Genomic DNA, 20,156 nt, shown 5'->3' with positions numbered 1-20,156 from the left:
GACACTGACGGCGGCGGTGCACAAACGCTGCGCAGCTAGCGCCATTCGACGGCCAACACCGCGGTTCCTGGTGTGTCCGCTGTGCCGTGCGTGTGATCATTGCTTGTACAGCCCTCTCGCAGTGTCCGGAGCAAGTATGGTGGGTCTGACACACCGGTGTCAATGTGTTCTTTTTTCCATTTCCAGGAGTGTATTTTATAGCGGTCTTTCCACGTTAACTAGAAACCAGTGTCAAGTGGTGAAATGATGGTCAGCTGCACTGCGATCAACTCAGAGAAGGGATGCAGCTGTCTGCTTTCGACTGCGCATACTCTGAAGTGACGTCTCCCCTTCCAGCACTACGAGTGCCATGTAGCTCACAGCACCTAGTAAGTATTTTTCTTCAGAAATTATGTGTAGCATATTGTGCAAGAGCAGAAGATGACAGACTTCAGAAAAACTGTTGTTATAACCGCGGTGTGGCCGAGAGAGCCATTCCCACTTCGCACATTGGGCGTGTAGGTGTTGCCTGTTTTCGCCTCTGCCTTACTGCTGCGAGAGTTTGCTTGTTTCCCTTCATTATCGTGTGTGTCCTTGTGTGCCTCGCATCGTTGTTTGTCTCTCAACATCTCGTGTTTGTGACTCAATGTTGCCGGGGCGTTGTCTTGCTCTGTGATGTCGTCCATGGCTCCCAGGAACATTCCATGTACAGATACCATCAGTTTTACTTTTGACAAGTCCACGCTGCATGTGCAGGCAGGTTCGTTAGAAATTGATGACTGCCTTATAGACTCGATCAAGACAACTTCAGAACAGGTTCACATGGCTTACTTCGATTCTGAGTCATGTGTGTTATATGTAAAGTTTCTACACCCGCTTCAGGTTGACGGGCTCCTTTTGTGGCACGGTCAACAAGTCCCTTTTACTCATCACTATGGTTCTAATTATACAGCTGTTCTGACGAACGTGCTGGCGGAATATACGAATTTTAGGGTGTTTAACCTATCCGTCCAAAGTTGATGACAGTTTCCTCAAGATCATCCTGCTTACGTTTGTCGAATACAGAATATACGGAGGGAACGGTCAACATCGTTTACAGTTTTACAGTGATGTTCGACCCGTGGGCATGGTGGTAAGACGGAATATCGCCTCTCATTTGCAGGTGTATGGATGCCGGAAACGTATAATTTATGCAGGAGAAGTAGGAACCCGTTTTATATGTAATGAGAGTGGACATCTCCGCAAAAACTGCCCGCGTCGTGTCACGGTCTTAAAATCCACTTATGATGTCGTAAAAGACTAACTTTAGCGGACCTCGTTCCCAAAGTGACAGCCATTGCGCCTAACCAAGTTGCTGTGGGGCAATGCGAGCCATTGCTTGATGGCCCAAGTGAATTTTTGCCGTTTACCTCGCGTAGGAACTTTGCCGCTGTAGCTTCCGCCTCGCCGCCACTTCCACTTCAGAACAAGCGTAGATGGACGCAAGACGGTGAGGAGTCAGACGATTCCTCTTCCCTTCTCTGCTCTACTGAAATGATTCCATTGGAGAAGGCCTTTCCCCTCACCGAGTTCAGACCGGATGATAACACGTCAGGTGCTGTTCAAGATTCGAAAGTGTACAGTACCCCCTCCGATGTACGAGGTGCATTCAAGTTCTAAGGCCTCCGATTTTTTTTCTCCGGACTGGAAAGAGATAGAAACATGCGCATTGTTTTAAAATGAGGCCGCGTTCATTGTCAATACGTCCCAGAGATGGCAGCACCGTACGGCAGATGGAATTTTACCAATTGAAATTCATCGACAGTTGAAGGAGACATGTGGTGATGGAGTTATGGATGTGTCAAAAGTGCGTTCGTGGGTGCGACAGTTTAATGAAGGCAGAACATCGTGTGACAACAAACCGAAACAACCTCGGGCTCGCACAAGCCGGTCTGACGACATGATCGAGAAAGTGGAGAGAATTGTTTTGGGGGATCGCCGAATGACTGTTGAACAGATCGCCTCCAGAGTTGGCATTTCTGTGGGTTCTGTGCACACAATCCTGCATGACGACTTGAAAATGCGAAAAGTGTCATCCAGGTGGGTGCCACGAATGCTGACAGACGACCACATGGCTGCCCGTGTGGCATGTTGCCAAGCAATGTTGACGCGCAACGACAGCGCGAATGGGACTTTCTTTTCGTCGGTTGTGACAATGGATGAGACGTGGATGCCATTTTTCAATCCAGAAACAAAGCGCCAGTCAGCTCAATGGAAGCACACAGATTCATCGCCACCAAAAAAATTTCGGGTAACCGCCAGTGCTGAAAAAATGATGGTGTCTATGTTCTGGGACAGCGAGGGCATAATCCTTACCCATTGCGTTCCAAAGGGCACTACAGTAACAGGTGCATCCTACGAAAATGTTTTGAAGAACAAATTCCTTCCTGCACTGCAACAAAAACGTCCGGGAAATGCTGCGCGTTTGCTGTTTCACCAAGACAACTCACCCGCACATCGAGCTAACGTTATGCAACAGTTTCTTCGTGATAACAACTTTGAAGTGATTCCTCATGCTCCCTACTCACCTGACCTGGCTCCTAGTGACTTTTGGCTTTTTTCAACAATGAAAGACGCTCTTCGTGGCCGCACATTCACCAGCCGTGCTGCTATGGCCTCAGCGATTTTCCAGTGGCCAAAACAGACTCCTAAAGAAGAATTCGCCGCTGCCATGGAATCATGGCGTCAGCGTTGTGAAAAATGTGTACGTCTGCAGGGCGATTACGTCGAGGAGTAACGCCAGTTTCATCGATTTCGGGTGAGTAGTTAATTAGAAAAAAAAAATCGGAGGCCTTAGAACTTGAATGCACCTCGTATCTCCCGAGACTGAGACCACCTCTTCGGGATCGCATGAGGATGGACCTCGTCTAGAGCTCCTTACTATATCGACGGGTCTGTCAAACTTCCCCTGAGTGTAATGTATCCCTACTCTTCTTCTGTGCCCCTGGACGAGGAATGCATACTATAGGCCACTGATGATCAGACCCAGATAGGCACAAGTGTGCCAGCGGAACACGTGGTGACAGTAAAAGACACACCGTCAGTTTTGGTTTCCTTTGATTCTCAGGAGCCACACCACCCACCTGTGCAACAGTGGGGTGTCCTCTGCACTTTCTGAATTTCCACAGGACCCATGCCCCCGCCACCACGTTACTACATGCGTCAGTCGTCTACTCGCAAAGCTGTAACAAACAGTTTTTTCAACCTGATCGTGCGGCGCCGTGGAGAAAGAAGAAACATAAAGGTGGTGAAAAGAGGGGTCCAGCACTTTACATTCAGTCATCCGTCGACTCTGCCGTGGACTGTAAAACACGACATTAAAGGTCATTTGCAAGTAATCATCTGAATTGTTTTGGTAATAACTGGATGCAGACCTATACCTTTCTTACCTTACAGAATTGGTTCCGATCTTAGACTTCCAATGATGCGATAGTTTATTTACGATTCAAGTAGAGACGTGATAATTTTGCAAGGAGTTTTATTTGATATTTTTCAATTCCTGGCTTTTCTACTTTCTTTAATGTGGCTCCTTAGCTATTTATTGGTAGTGAGCTATTTTTACATAAAGGGAATGCAACTGACTGATTTGACAATGGCCGAGGGATAGGGTGCACTTCTTTATGGCCATACTTCAATTCTTATTTATGCTCCTTCAGCATCTGGCCATTCCACAGATCGATCGCGTTTTTGCAAAGAGGATATAGTTTATTTATTTTGCAAAACTCCGCGGAAACTTCTGTTAGGCGGAGATTTTAATTGTGTTGCGTCCTGTGGATCAGACCTCTAATTTTAATTCCGGTAAGGAACTAGACGATTTGGTGCACTCTTTGCGAATACGTGATGCATGGATCTGCCACTATCCCACTCTGGTCAAGTATATACATTTTATAGCTACTTCCAGCAGCAGACTCTATCTTTTTGTGTTTCTGATTCTTTATGTGAGCAATTGTTAGGTACAGACGTGACACCCACTTGTTTCACTGATAACTGTGCCGTAGCTGTTACCTTAAACCATGTGCCGCAACCAGTACAACTGTATCGCTTCCCCTGGATGTTGTACACCCTCTTGAAGGACCCTTTCCTCGAGATTATCGTTCGAAGGATTTAGGCCCGTAGCCTGCGTTCCTAGGACTGTTATCATTCTCTTATGGAATGATGGCCAGGACATGCAAAATTGTTGGTTCGGAGAGCGTTAATGCGTTAAGCACTGAGAGGGCAAGGGATCTCCGGCAGATCCAGGAGTTTTACTATTCTGTCTTACGGCAACTTTACGAAGGTGTCAGACAAGCTCCTTTGCAGATTATGGATGTCCGCCATTTTAAGATGAAGCTTCTTCAGTTAAAGACTGATGGAAGGGCTCAGGGTGCGATCAAAATCCCGCTCACTCCTACGGGATTAACTGAGCTCTTTATACCATTTTATCCGGCTGCGGGCGTGACGAAAGAGAGCATGTATCACGACCCTCTCTCACATCGACGGTCACGTACTGACGACCCAACGTAACGCTTCCAGAGCGACCTGCAGGGTGGGGCAAATAAAAGTGGCCCGGCCGAGTGGATTCGATTGAACGTGAATGTATGTATATAACCACATGCCGTGAAGCGCACACCACGTTAACGCCCGCCACGTGATCCCTACCGGTTCGGAGCGTAGTGCGGGCTGTGTCAGCGTGAGAAGCGCAGAGCAAAGGGTACGATGAAACTCACAGTGGAGCAGTGGGTGTCGTTGTGTGAAGTTACGCGACAATAGGGTAATGGGAACGGTGTGATTAGTTGTTTGCTGAGAAGTTAATGGTGTCAAAGTGCCAGCCAGCAAAGAGTGCCACACAACGCTTAGTCCGAAAATGCCGTCAGACAGGATCGGATCTGTTTCGAACAAGTCAAAAAACATTCCGAAACGTGCCCGCACACTGTAAAATGTTGCTGCAGTTCACCGAAAAATGCTCCAGAGTCCTTAAAAATCAATCCGATGCCTGTCGCAAAAGACCAACATATCACGTCGATCATGCGGACGATCACTCCAACTGGATCTGCACATGCGTCCTCACCGAGTGTCTGTTGTTCTTGCATCTCAGGGCCTCCAGTTTTGTAAGTGGATATTCACTGTGATAACAATGAATGGCTTGTATATATATCTGTTCTTTACGTCTGATGAAGCCTGGTTATGTCAGCTCTCAGTCAAGGCCGGTAGCACGGCTTTCATAACGAATAACCTTGATGAAACCGCACGTGAAGATTGCACACGCCAACTGTAACTACGTAGTACGCGAGACCGTTCCAAAGTAATCCAAGTATGGCTTCATTCATGAAGCACTCAACTACAACGGAAACCGGACTCCCGTGAATCCCCACGTAATAAGACACAGTACACTGATGTGAACAGCACACTGGAAAGCCACACAAGAGGGCCAGCTAGCGCTGCTCCGCGCATGTATATGTGGAAGTCGCCGGTAGGGGGGGAGGTGGAGACCTCACCGTGAGCATGCAGCCTCCAGCGGCCGGCCCGAGCTGATAACAGTTGGCGACTGATTCAAATGCGCTCGCGCGGGAACACCACTCTCGGCGCACACGCAGCAGTCGCAGGATACAACATGCATTATTGCAATATGAGTATCGTGCGTGTTGATCAAATAAATCTCCAGAATAAAACACAGTAAAGAAAATGATTTTACGCTCGTACCTGTTTTACTCAAAAAAGTTCTAAGATGCAAGTAGTATAGGTATTTTTGAAATAATATAAGAAATAATGCAGAAGAACTACAATCGTGGAACATACCTGCAGCTATACATGGAATAACTGATCATTAGAAAAAAATATATAAGGTAATAACTCACATAATTTATAGATAGCCATTTAACTTTGTGAGTCATTTACTCGTGTTGCTTCAACAAGCACTTGTACCACGTCTACTCTCGGCTCTTCAGTTAATATATTTAATTTTGTTTAAATTTTAATATATTTTAATTTTGATATCTAAGTTATAACTTTTCAAAGAGAGGATGGCAACTACACCTTCGCACCAGTTTTCGCAACAAAATGCTGCAGGTTCCACCGCAGCTGGGCACCAGGAAGATGTTGAAGGCTGAGCGCACAATCCATCACTAAATCTTAATAATTGTAAAAAAAAAATTGGTTCAGAAGAAAGAAGGATGTGTTCAAATTTAACATAAATTGAACAGTGGTTTAAACTCTGATACTGATCAAAACCATCTCTTTAATTAAATAGAACTTTCATCAGTGTTCCTTAATGTTTGTACAACCACATTAGACACGCTAAATTATTTAAGAGCGTTTTCACACAGTTTAATTCAGTATTTCTGAATTTACCGACATCACTTAAAATTTACCTTACATTTACCAGTCACAATGGTATACGGTGAAAAATCTTTTTTCAAATTGAAGGTAATAAAAAATTACCTCAGGTTTATCTTCTTAGTAAGCAGACCAATCAAATTATTATAGGTCAATATCGTTGTGATTACTGAAGTTCATAGAGTAGATTTTCATAAAAAAGTTTTGTATTTTTAATGTTGGGTGACTAATTGTTTGTTTTAGTATTCTATGCGTGACAATAAATGAAGATTCTACTACACGTGTTTTTATGAAATCCTGAAACAAAATTAATGTATCAATACTTTTTTTAATACTAGGGCTGGATTAGCTAGTCAGCCTAACTTGGACACCATCTAGGGGCGCCAAGGAGGTGCTCACACGACGGCTTTGACTACAGTCGCAGAACAGGACGTTGTGGAGGGAGCATCATCAGCTACAGTACGAACAACATTACCACATGTTACCACAACGCAGGGCGACAGTGGGATCGAAGAGGATTCTTCTACAACTACATATGCATCTGTACTCCGCAAGCCACTTCACGGTGTGTTGCAGAGGCACTTTGTGTGCCAGTGTCACTCCCCTTTTTCCCGTTCCAGTCACAAATGGCTCGCGGAAAGAACGATGCTTGATAAACTTCCACGTTGGCTCGAATCTCTCTGATTTCATCTATAAGATCTTTCTGCGAGATATACGTAGGAGAAAGCAATATGTTGGCTGACTCTTCCAAGAGCATATCCTCTCCGAACTATAACAATAAACCACAGCGTGATGCAGAACGCCTCTCTTGCACCGTCTGCCTTTGGAGTTGGTTGAGCGTTCTCGTGACGCTTTCGCGCTTGCTAAATGAACGTGTAACGAAGTGTGATGCTCTTCTTTGGATATTCTCTGTCTGTTTTATTAATCCTACACTATGTGATAAAAACTATCCGCTCACCCCCAGGAACATACGTTTTTCACATTAGGTGCATTGTGCTGCCACCTACTGCCAGTTACTCCATATCAGCGACCTCAGTAGTCATTAGATATCGTGAGAAAGCAGAATGGGGCGCTCCGAGGAACTCACGGACTTCGAACGTGGTCACATGTGTCATACGTCTGTACGCGAGATTTCCACACTCCTAAACATTCCTAGGTCAACTGTTTCCGACGTGATACTGAAGTGGAAACGTGAAGAGACACGTACAGCACAAAAGCGTACAGGCCGACCTCGTCTGTTGATTGACAGAGATCGCCGGCAGTTGAAGAGGGTCGTTACGTGTAATAGGCAGACATCTATCCAGACCACCACACAGGAATTACAAACTGCATCAGGATCCACTACAAGTACTATGACAGTTAGGCAGGAGGTGAGAAAACTTGGATTTGATGGTCGAGCGGCTGCTCATAAGTCACAAATCACGCCGGTAAATGCCAAATGACGCTTTGCTTGGTGTAAGGAGCGTAAACATTGGACGACTGAACAGTGGAAAAACGTTGTGTGGAGGGACGAATCACGGTACATAATGTGGCGATCCGATGGCAGGTTGTGGGTATGGCGAATGCCTGGTAAACGTCATCTGCCAGCGTGCGTAGTGCCAACAGTAAAATACGGAGGCCCACGTTATGGTGCGGTCGCGTTTTTCAGGGAGGGGGCTTGCACCTTTTGTTGTTTTGCGTGGAACTATCACTGCACAGGCCTACAAGAGTGAAGTAACATTTTGTAGCTCAGAGCACTTGCGTGCTACCAAGAAACTCACACATTACAAATTTAGCTGGGTCTAGCAACCCGTGCTCCGTGCGGAGCGAGCTACGAAAAGCTGACAGGACGAGTATTATGAAGCAAACCCACTCTCCCCCCTCCCCCTCCGCCCCCTCCCACCAGTAGGACTACGTCATAAGCGTAGCTATAAGGGTATAAATAAAGCTCTAGGCATTCAGTGAATTTCTCTTCAACAGTGGGAAGCGAGAAGGTGTTCTCGCTTCCCACTGTTGAAGAGAAATTCGGGGATGGCGATTGCATCTTCAACACGATCGAGCAACTGTTCATAATGCACGGCGTGTGGCGGAGTAGTTACACGAAAATAACATCCCTGTAATGGACTGGCCTGCACAGAGTCCTGGCGTGAATCCTACAGAACACCTTTGGGATGTTTTGGAACGCCGACTTCGTGCCAGGCCTCACCGGCCGACATCGATACCTCTCCTAAGGGCAGCACTCCGTCAAGAATGGGCTGCCACTTCCCAAGAAACCTTCCGGCACCTGACTGAACGTATACCTGCGAGAGTGGAAGCTGTTATGAAGGCTAAGGGTGGGCCAACACTATACTGAATTCCAGCATTATCGATGAAGAGCGCCACAAACAAGTTCTAGGGGACTGATGACCTCAGAAGTTAAGTCCCATAGTGCTCAGAGCCATCTGAACCATTTTTCCAAAAATTTCAAGAAAATCGTCACCACAAGATCATATCGGTAAGCCTTCCAGCTACCAGTTGTGGCATATTTCTACTGGTATTTTCATATTTTATTTCTGTAATAAATGCAGACGCGCACAGTCTACAGAGCCACCAATTCATCAATTGCCAGGCGAGTGGTTAGCTGGCATACGCCGAGGAAACAGTCAATGGAAGTAAAACCACTGTACTTAAATAGCACCAGCATTAAATTAAGGATTGTGTTGTAATAATGTTCTGTAGAAGACACTTTAAGAGTAGCACACGTTATTAGCGGATAAGTGAAAAACTCATGTGCAATAGTTCATGGCTGAAGCTGAGTGTTGCCATCAGAATGGTGCAGAGTTTTTTATAGTTAAGAGTAATGGAAGACTCGTCTTGGAAGATTCGGGACGAATCTTTCGAAAGAGGGGTGTCATGCTGCGTTTCGAAAAAGTCTGGCGCAAATTGTACATTTTTAAAGTTTTATACCAGGTGTGGCAAAGCGAGGGTGACCATCTCGGCTGATGCGCTAAACGAGTAAGCCACTGGGCAGTACTGTTAACATAATGTCAAAACGCTCAGAGTTTGCTACATCGGTCACGGCCGATGTGTATAGAACAGCTAATGCCGCAACACATTGTGACCAAGAGTGAAGTAACATTTTGTAGCTCAGAGCACTTGCGTGCTAAGAAGAAACTCACACATTACAAATTTAGCTGGGTCTAGCAACCCGTGCTCCGTGCGGAGCGAGCTACGAAAAGCTGACAGGACGAGTATTATGAAGCAAACCCACTCTCCCCCCTCCCCCTCCGACCCCTCCCACCAGTAGGACTACGTCATAAGCGTAGCTATAAGGGTATAAATAAAGCTCTAGGCATTCAGTGATGCTTTCATTCTGTCAGTGTCTTGAACCGGAGGGAATGACGGGCTTCTGAGTTTCAGAGAAACCACGACTAACGCTTGGTGATGTAAAATTGCTGGTTGCCTTCCCGCTGAATAACTCGGGGAGTTCCAGCACGAAGTGCACGAAACCTGTGACGTGGCAGCTGCACGACTTGAGAAACTTAACCGATGGGGAGCTGGTGTGCGCCCTGCTTGCGCCCTCTGAGGGACTTCGGGCAATGGACTGCAAGCTGTATACGATTCGACTGTGGGAGACGTGCCCTCGCGGTCCCCTAGACGGCATCAGCCACCGTCCTGGTCTATGCCTGGTGCATGAACGGGGCATTGCTGCTCGGCATTTAGCATAAAATGTCGGTTATCACACCCAAGAATACGATATTGGGACCACGAGTACATTCGGGGGTGCATAGCCGGCCACACTCCAGACGACCTAGGTGGGCCACGCTCGTTCTTCACCCGGTGGCAACCCACACGGCACCGCAGTAGCTGCTGGCCACAACCCAGGACGACGGTAGTCATAGGTGCCGTCAGGGCTTCAGCACATTCCGCAAGAGGCTGTGTTTGCACGCACAAAGGGCGGGCACAGCGACAACTTTTACACTATACACGGCTGCTGGGTTCAAATGGTTCAAATGGCTCTGAGCACTATGGGACTTATGGTTCAAATGGCTCTGAGCGCTATGGGACTTAACTTCTGAGGTCATCGCCGGCCGGAGTGGCCGTGCGGTTCTGGGCGCTGCAGTCTGGAATCGAGCGACCGCTACGGTCGCAGGTTCGAATCCTGCCTCGGGCGTGGATGTGTGTGACGTCCTTAGATTAGTTAGGTTTAATTAGTTCTAAGTTCTAGGCGACTGATGACCTCAGAAGTTGCGTCGCATAGTGCTCAGAGCCATTTGAACCATTTTTTGAGGTCATCAGTCCCCTAGAACTTAGAACGACTTAAACCTAATTAACCTAAGGACATCACACACACCCATGCCCGAGGCAGGATTCGAACCTGCGACCGTAGCGGTCGCGCGGTTCCAGACTGTAGCGCCTAGAACCGCTCGGCCATATGGGACTTAACTTCTGAGGTCATCAATCCCCTAGAACTTAGAACTACTTAAACCTAACTAACCTAAGGACATCACACACATCCACGCCCGAGGCAGGATTCGAACCTGCTACCGTAGTGGTCGCGCGGTTCCAGACTCTAGCGCCTAGAACCGCTCGGCCACCCCGGCCGGCACGGCTGCTGGGAATAAACACTTGTCAATGTTGTCACTGGTTGAATATATGTCGTGGCATGTATCTGTCCTATCCCTTACCATTTCTCTCACCCATTCTAACGCACAGCGACCCGAAATAAGCCAGGTTGCTACACCTGTCTTGTGGATTAAAGCGAGGCGGACAACTGTTATTTAGAATGATTGGTAATGTAGCAGTTGCAGTGAAGTAATCGAGATCCGCCAATAAATATTTCGAATTATATCTGTGGAGCAGTACGACGTGTAATTTGTTCCACACGCTTCACATCGCCACGAGTAAGTGAATTCTGACTGTTGTCACGAATAAAATTTTGCACGACGCTACGGAAGCTCCAAGGCATGAACGAATACAATGTTTGAGTGAATTAGCTAATTGGTTCGTGTGTACACTACATACTACTGAAGTTATTTATAATATTTTCATATCCTACTTGTCTTAAAATATTGCTTTCAATAATGAGCAAAGCCAGAAATATCCGTTAAAATGCACTGTGGTCAGTAGATTATCTGTCGGAAACTGTGGGTTTAAAGAGATTTAGTGTGTTTTCTGCAATATCTACTTACTGAATAATGTTATTCTCCAGTTTCAAGAGCCCAAGAATCGGCGTCTGTCGACAAGAAGTAATAAAAATTATGGATTATGTTTTGTATGAGATTTCTGTGAAATCAAGCTTACTTCAAACTGCCAAAATTCCGTTAAAGATTCTTTTAGAATTCTTAATGATTTTGGCAACTGAAGTGCCTTGCATTTGACCAGACACCACTGGGAATTAGTCATGAGTGTGTGAGGGCTTTGAGATGACGAATGCTAACTCAGTGCAGCTGCCAGCTGAAATATTCAGCCATATAAGCCTACACAAAATAATTATGTCTACGTCTTTTACAGTTATAAGAGGATCCATACTACAGTATTAAAACCAAGATACTTTTATTTTAAATTTTTATGGTTCAGTGTTCTTTGTGGTGCAGTTCCCTTGGCTGAAACCTAGATAACCTGCATGTAAATGTGTCTCTGGAGCACAGTGTTCTGCTAGGCATTGTCCTGCTGCAGATGGTAGGTCTTCGTCTTCTTCTGACCCTCGAACTGACTTACCCAGACAGTTGTATGAGTGTGGACTCTGAATAACAGTCCTACATGGCATTTTTTACGTGTACATGTCATTGCCATAGGTGCAAGGAGCGAGAAGAATGAGAAACAGTCCTTGAACTAACTGGGAATTGAACCCTGGACCTTTGGAATTTGATCCAGACACTCATCCGTTGAAAAATCTAGGACTATGCAGTGAAATGCTTTATTTGATTTTCATTATAGACTTCTTTATTACTACCATAGTACAATTCTACTAACAAAACTGCTTATGGATGAGGTAGGTCACATACATGAAAAACTTTCCCACTTGTTTCTGCTATTTAGACCTCTGTCTATGAGATTTACCGGTAATAATTCTCCGATTTTATAATTTCTGAGCTTCTGTATCACAATGCTTTAACTGTTCTTCTGCAGTTCTTCGAAATTTTTTCTCCATATATAAGTGTATCTGTATCCATTTTATGATTTCTGAGCTTCTGTATCACATTGCTTTAACTGTTGTTCTGTATTTCTTCCAAATTGTTTCTCCGTATATAAGTGTACCTGTATCCTCTGGCCTCCTAAAGAATTTTGGTATAGGTTCACCAACAAAATGTCATTTCCTTATTTCTGTTGGTGCTAATGCTATATTTAAATGATGAATCTTGTCTAAAATCTTCTGAAGTTCATGTACTATTTGTGTCCTTTGAGTACGTCTGTCTGCACAATACGTGCAGCACAAGTGTCCCAATTCATTTGTAATTCAGTCAACTAGATTCGGCTGAGTACGAAATTTCACTCGCGCACTAGTCGCTGCAAACTGGACACCATTGCCTATTAAGTGTCCACATAGTCTCCCCAGATCTTGCAAATAATCTTTAAGGGAATTTACAATGGTGTTGGGACCAGCGACTTTTATCATGTAATGTCTTAAATTCTTCGATCAACAGTCTGTCAGCACAGAATAAATGATACGTCACTTCTTCCTCCTGCATATGGTCCATAACATCTGATGCAGCTAGGTCATTAAAGTTCTTCAGGATTAAGGAGTACTTCTGTAATGTGTTGCTAGTACTGGATTTTTCACCTTCTTTGCAGTTCTCAAGGAATTAAAATAGCATTTGAGCTGTCTATTCCGATTTTCAAAATAATAGAATTTTATTATATACCACATGCATTTATTTATATCACGATGGCCACATCCTTCATTCAGATACCACCGTCTCTCTAGATGTACAAAACTGCCATTCTCTTCTATCTGTTGCCATTCTCCGAATCAGGAAGTCACTTTTCCATAATTACTTCTGACTCTCTTGCAAACCCTGGAGTTGTTTCGTATGTCAAGAATCACAAGAGTGAAGTAATGACCAGCCCTGATTCCTTCTTTTATGGTTCATAAAATTCATGCATTTGTTGACAGTTTGCAATTTTTTTATAAAATATAGACCAAAAATGGCTCTTGAGCCTTCTGGTTTACACACCTCTTGCGTTCTTAAAGAAAGATGTGATAATGCACTGCCGCTACATTTGTAAATCTTTTAATATACTTAAGTTTTGTTTGGAATTCCCGAGTGTGTACAACACATCATATAAAAATCTGCGATGTAGCAGTCTGCTTTCCATAAAGAAGGGAAGTATAAAGTGCAATTTTTGACTCTTCTACTAAATATTTGAATTATCACTTGCTCCAGAAAGTCGCAAGTAATTCATTTTTTGTTGCTAGGTAATTTACTTCAGTTTTATGCACACCTATTGTCCTCTTTTGTCCTTTGCACATATCCTATTCTCTTTAGAAAGCTTTACATCTGTATCCAAATAATGAAGTCCCAACAGAGATCTCAAAGCCCACATTTATTTCATGATAATTCAAACAATCGACCTCAACGTAGGCATTTGTAATTACCTAAAATGCTTAAGACTGATCTCTACCCCACTTCAACAGTATGTTTATTTCAACTGGTTTAACAGTCAAGGACTTCTCATTACTTCTCCTTGTAGCAATGTACTATAGAAACCAATAGCCCTAAAAAGCTACACAATTATTTCACTTTTTTAGGTTCCAGACATTCTTTAATAGCTTTTATTCTTTCTGGGTGTGATCTGATCTCAAACACCTTAAATAGAAGTCTTACAATTTTTATTTCTTTTGAGGAAAAATGAGGCTCTGATTATTTGTTAGTGATGCCCTTCAATTTCAGTCAGCTTTGTGTTGTATCTAACAAGAATCGATGACTCTCCTATCATTTAGGAGAAAGGAGTAGATCATCTATGTGCATTTACAATTCTTGTAGCTGATAATGACCTAGAGCTTCTCTTAACACTTGTATGAATACAGGCACTGAAATATTCAATCCCAATGGAAGAACCTTTCCCTCAAATAACAGTCGTATCCTGCGAAATTCCTCGGCTGGAGGCACTTGCTAGTGCCATACCATTAATCCGCTGAGGTAAAGAATGCGGCTTCCAAAAATCGGGATGAAGTTTCATCCACAGCAGTAGGTCTATCTAATACAGTTTCTGTATTTGAGCATGTAATACTAATCGAACTCCTCCTGCCGGCATTTTTACCATTAACATCGGGTTGTAAAAACACTTTGTCTATTAAAAATAACATCCTTTGTCTTTTGGATTTCCGTTCAAGCAGCCGAACGCAAGGCGAGTAGCATAGGATACATCATGCAGAAGAATGGTTCACCGTCTTTCGCCTCAGACCAACAGATATACTCCTTAACAACCGTAAGTACATTAGATGAGGCATTTTCATACACTCCTGGAAATTGAAATAAGAACACCGTGAATTCATTGTCCCAGGAAGGGGAAACTTTATTGACACATTCCTGGGGTCAGATACATCACATGATCACACTGACAGAACCACAGGCACATAGACACAGGCAACAGAGCATGCACAATGTCGGCACTAGTACAGTGTATATCCACCTTTCGCAGCAATGCAGGCTGCTATTCTCCCATGGAGACGATCGTAGAGATGCTGGATGTAGTCCTGTGGAACGGCTTGCCATGCCATTTCCACCTGGCGCCTCAGTTGGACCAGCGTTCGTGCTGGACGTGCAGACCGCGTGAGACGACGCTTCATCCAGTCCCAAACATGCTCAATGGGGGACAGATCCGGAGATCTTGCTGGCCAGGGTAGTTGACTTACACCTTCTAGAGCACGTTGGGTGGCACGGGATACATGCGGACGTGCATTGTCCTGTTGGAACAGCAAGTTCCCTTGCCGGTCTAGGAATGGTAGAACGATGGGTTCGATGACGGTTTGGATGTACCGTGCACTATTCAGTGTCCCCTCGACGATCACCAGTGGTGTACGGCCAGTGTAGGAGATCACTCCCCACACCATGATGCCGGGTGTTGGCCCTGTGTGCCTCGGTCGTATGCAGTCCTGATTGTGGCGCTCACCTGTACGGCGCCAAACACGCATACGACCATCATTGGCACCAAGGCAGAAGCGACTCTCATCGCTGAAGACGACACGTCTCCTTTCGTCCCTCCATTCACGCCTGTCGCGACACCACTGGAGGCGGGCTGCACGATGTTGGGGCGTGAGCGGAAGACGGCCTAACGGTGTGCGGGACCGTAGCCCAGCTTCATGGAGACGGTTGCGAATGGTCCTCGCCGATACCCCAGGAGCGACAGTGTCCCTAATTTGCTGGGAAGTGGCGGTGCGGTCCCCTACGGCACTGCGTAGGATCCTACGGTCTTGGCGTGCATCCGTGCGTCGCTGCGGTCCGGTCCCAGGTCGACGGGCACGTGCACCTTCCGCCGACCACTGGCGACAACATCGATGTACTGTGGAGACCTCACGCCCCACGTGTTGAGCAATTCGGCGGTACGTCCACCCGGCCTCCCGCATGCCCACTATACGCCCTCGCTCAAAGTCCGTCAGCTGCACATACGGTTCACGTCCACGCTGTCGCGGCATGCTACCAGTGTTAAAGACTGCGATGGAGCTCCGTATGCCACGGCAAACTGGCTGACACTGACGGCGGCGGTGCACAAATGCTGCGCAGCTAGCGCCATTCGACGGCCAACACCGCGGTTCCTGGTGTGTCCGCTGTGCCGTGTGTGTGATCATTGCTTGTACAGCCCTCTCGCAGTGTCCGGAGCAAGTATGCTGGGTCTGACACACCGGTGTCAATGTGTTCTTTTTTTCCATTTCCAGGAGTGTATTTATAGTATTCACTGTCTGACAAAAAATATGAAGCAGCTAGCAGATATGATTGGAAGTCAATGCTATTTCGTACATGCACACACCATGGGTGAATATGTAAGTTATTAGAGTAGCACTTCTCTGTAAGAGGTAGAACAGCCAGCACACTGCATTAGCGTCGTTACCAGGCTTAGTAAGGTATATAAGGGGAATGAACACCGTCAGATGTTAAGCGATGACTGTGAAGGACATGGAAATGCCACATACTCATGTGAGACAGCGATATTAGCACCTCACAGAGTTTGAATGGGACCTCATTGAGGGTCTCCATTTGGCTAGTTGGTCGAATCATGCAATATCCACATTTGTGCGATGCTTATGACAGTGAGCCGATGTTGGTCTGTATGGCAACGTGAAGGCAGACATACTCGTTATCATTCTTCCAGTCGACCGAGCGAGGTGGCTCAGTTGTTAGCACACTGGACTCGCCTTCGGTAGGACGACGGTTCAATCCCGTCTCCGGCCATCCTGATTTAGGTTTTCCGTGACTTCCCTAAATCGTTTCAGGCAAATGCTGGGATGGTTCCTTTTCAAGGGCACGGCCGATTTCCTTCCCAATCCTTCCCTAACCCGAGCTTGCGCTCCGTCTCTAATGACCTCGTTGTCGACGGGACGTTAAACACTAACCACCACCACCACCATTCTTCCAGTCGATGATACCTGATCACCACAGGAGTGCATGTAGCGCATTGTAAGTCCTTTACATCTGTGCCTGCCATCCGAGACCAACATTTTGGGTGATTTCGCACAATTGACTGGCGACTAGCAGCATCCAGACTCGGGGATTACCATCCCATGCGTAGGCAGCCATTACCACCACAACGCAAACAGCTGCACTTAGAGTGATGCCTTTAATGGAATTGCATTGCAGTTATGCAGTACCCCAGATGAACATCGTCGACTAATAGGGTGGAGATCTGGGAAGAGGTCTCATTCTGACTATGTTTAGGAAAGGCACAGAGGTGTTACTTCTGATGTCATGGTGTGAATACCCATCGGGTATGACTTGAGGTCAAGGATGGTAGTGATTGAGGGAACTCTGACTGCACAACGGTACGTCACAGATATCCTGCGTCCTAATGTGTGCCCCCCCCATGAACCATGGACCTTGCCGTTGGTGGGGAGGCTTGCGTGCCTCAGCGATACAGATAGCCGTACCGTAGGTACAACCACAACGGAGGGGTATCTGTTGAGAGGCCAGACAAACGTGTGGTTCCTGAAGAGGGGCAGCAGCCTTTTCAGTAGTTGCAAGGGCAACAGTCTGGATGATTGACTGATCTGGCCTTGTAACAATAACCAAAACGGCCTTGCTGTGCTGGTACTGCGAACGGCTGAAAGCAAGGGGAAACTACGGCCGTAATTTTTCCCGAGGGCATGCAGCTTTACTGTATGATTAAATGATGATGGCGTCCTCTTGGGTAAAATATTCCGGAGGTAAAATAGTCCCCCATTCGGATCTCCGGGCGGGGACTACTCAAGAGGATGTCGTTATCAGGAGAAAGAAAACTGGCGTTCTACGGATCGGAGCGTGGAATGTCAGATCCCTTAATCGGGCAGGTAGGTTAGAAAATTTAAAAAGGGAAATGGATAGGTTAAAGTTAGATATAGAGGGAATTAGTGAAGTTCGGTGGCCGGAGGAACAAGACTTCTGGTCAGGTGACTACAGGGTTATAAACACAAAGTCAAATAGGGGTAATGCAGGAGTAGGTTTAATAATGAATAGGAAAATAGGAGTGCGGGTAAGCTACTACAAACAGCATAGTGAACGCATTATTGTGGCCAAGATAGATACGAAGCCCACACGTACTACAGTAGTACAAGTTTATATGCCAACTAGCTCTGCAGATGACGAAGAAATTGAAGAAATATATGATGAAATAAAAGAAATTATTCAGATAGTGAAGGGAGACGAAAATTTAATAGTCATGGGTGACTGGAATTCGAGTGTAGGAAAAGGGAGAGAAGGAAACGTAGTAGGTGTATATGGATTGGGGCTAAGAAATGAAAGAGGAAGCCGCCTGGTAGAATTTTGCACAGAGCACAACTTAATCATAGCTAACACTTGGTTTAAGAATCATGATAGAAGGTTGTATACATGGAAGAACCCTGGAGATACTAAAAGGTATCAGATAGATTATATAATGGTAAGACAGAGATTTAGGAACCAGGTTTTAAATTGTAAGACATTTCCAGGGGCAGATGTGGACTCTGACCACAATCTATTGGTTATGACCTGTAGATTAAAACTGAAGAAACTGCAAAAAGGTGGGAATTTAAGGAGATGGGATCTGGATAAACTGAAGGAACCAGAGGTTGTACAGAGTTTCAGGGAGAGCATAAGGGAACAATTGACAGGAATGGGGGAAAGAAATACAGTAGAAGAAGAATGGTTAGCTTTGAGGGATGAAGTAGTGAAGGCAGCAGAGGATCAAGTAGGTAAAAAGACGGGGGCTAGTAGAAATCCTTGGGTAACAGAAGAAATATTGAATTTAATTGATGAAAGGAGAAAATATAAAAATGCAGTAAGTGAAGCAGGCAAAAAGGAATACAAACGTCTCAAAAATGAGATCGACAGGAAGTGCAAAATGGCTAAGCAGGGATGGCTAGAGGACAAATGTAAGGATGTAGAGGCTTATCTCACTAGGGGTAAGATAGATACTGCCTACAGGAAAATTAAAGAGACCTTTGGAGATAAGAGAACCACTTGTATGAACATCAAGAGCTCAGATGGAAACCCAGTTCTAAGCAAAGAAGGGAAAGCAGAAAGGTGGATAGGGTCTATACAAGGGCGATGCACTTGAGGACAATATTATGGAAATGGAAGAGGATGTAGATGAAGATGAAATGGGAGATACGATACTGCGTGAAGAGTTTGACAGAGCACTGAAAGACCTGAGTCGAAACAAGGCCCCCGGAGTAGACAACATTCCATTGGAACTACTGACGGCCTTGGGAGAGCCAGTCCTGACAAAACTCTACCATCTGGTGAGCAAGATGTATGAAACAGGCGAAATACCCTCAGACTTCAAGAAGAATATAATAATTCCAATCCCAAAGAAAGCAGGTGTTGACAGATGTGAAAATTACCGGACAATCAGCTTAATAAGCCACAGCTGCAAAGTACTAACACGAATTCTTTACAGACGAATGGAAAAACTAGTAGAAGCCAACCTCGGGGAAGATCAGTTTGGATTCCGTAGAAATACTGGAACACGTGAGGCAATACTGACCTTACGACTAATCTTAGAAGAAAGATTAAGGAAAGGCAAACCTACGTTTCTAGCATTTGTAGACTTAGAGAAAGCTTTTGACAATGTTGACTGGAATACTCTCTTTCAAATTTTAAAGGTGGCAGGGGTAAAATACAGGGAGCGAAAGGCTATTTACAATTTGTACAGAAACCAGACGGCAGTTATAAGAGTCGAGGGACATGAAAGGGAAGCAGTGGTTAAGAAGGGAGTAAGACAGGGTTGTAGCCTCTCCCCGATGTTATTCAATCTGTATATTGAGCAAGCAGTAAAGGAAACAAAAGAAAAATTCGGAGTAGGTATTAAAATCCATAGAGAAGAAATAAAAACGTTGAGGTTCGCCGATGACATTGTAATTCTGTCAGAGACAGCAAAGGACTTGGAAGAGCAGTTGAATGGAATGGATGGTGTCTTGAAGGGAGGATATAAGATGAACATCAACAAAAGCAAAACGAGGATAATGGAATGTAGTCGAATTAAGTCGGGTGATGTTGAGGGTATTAGATTAGGAAATGAGACACTTAAAGTAGTAAAGGAGTTTTGCTATTTGGGGAGCAAAATAACTGATGATGGTCGAAGTAGAGAGGATATAAAATGTAGACTGGCAATGGCAAGGAAAGCGTTTCTGAAGAAGAGAAATTTGTTAACATCGAGTATAGATTTAAGTGTCAGGAAGTCATTTCTGAAAGTAT

Source organism: Schistocerca cancellata, chromosome 4, assembly GCF_023864275.1.
Source record: "Schistocerca cancellata isolate TAMUIC-IGC-003103 chromosome 4, iqSchCanc2.1, whole genome shotgun sequence".
In the NCBI taxonomy this organism is placed as follows: Eukaryota; Metazoa; Arthropoda; class Insecta; order Orthoptera; family Acrididae; genus Schistocerca; species Schistocerca cancellata.
This window is presented reverse-complemented; position numbering follows the sequence as displayed.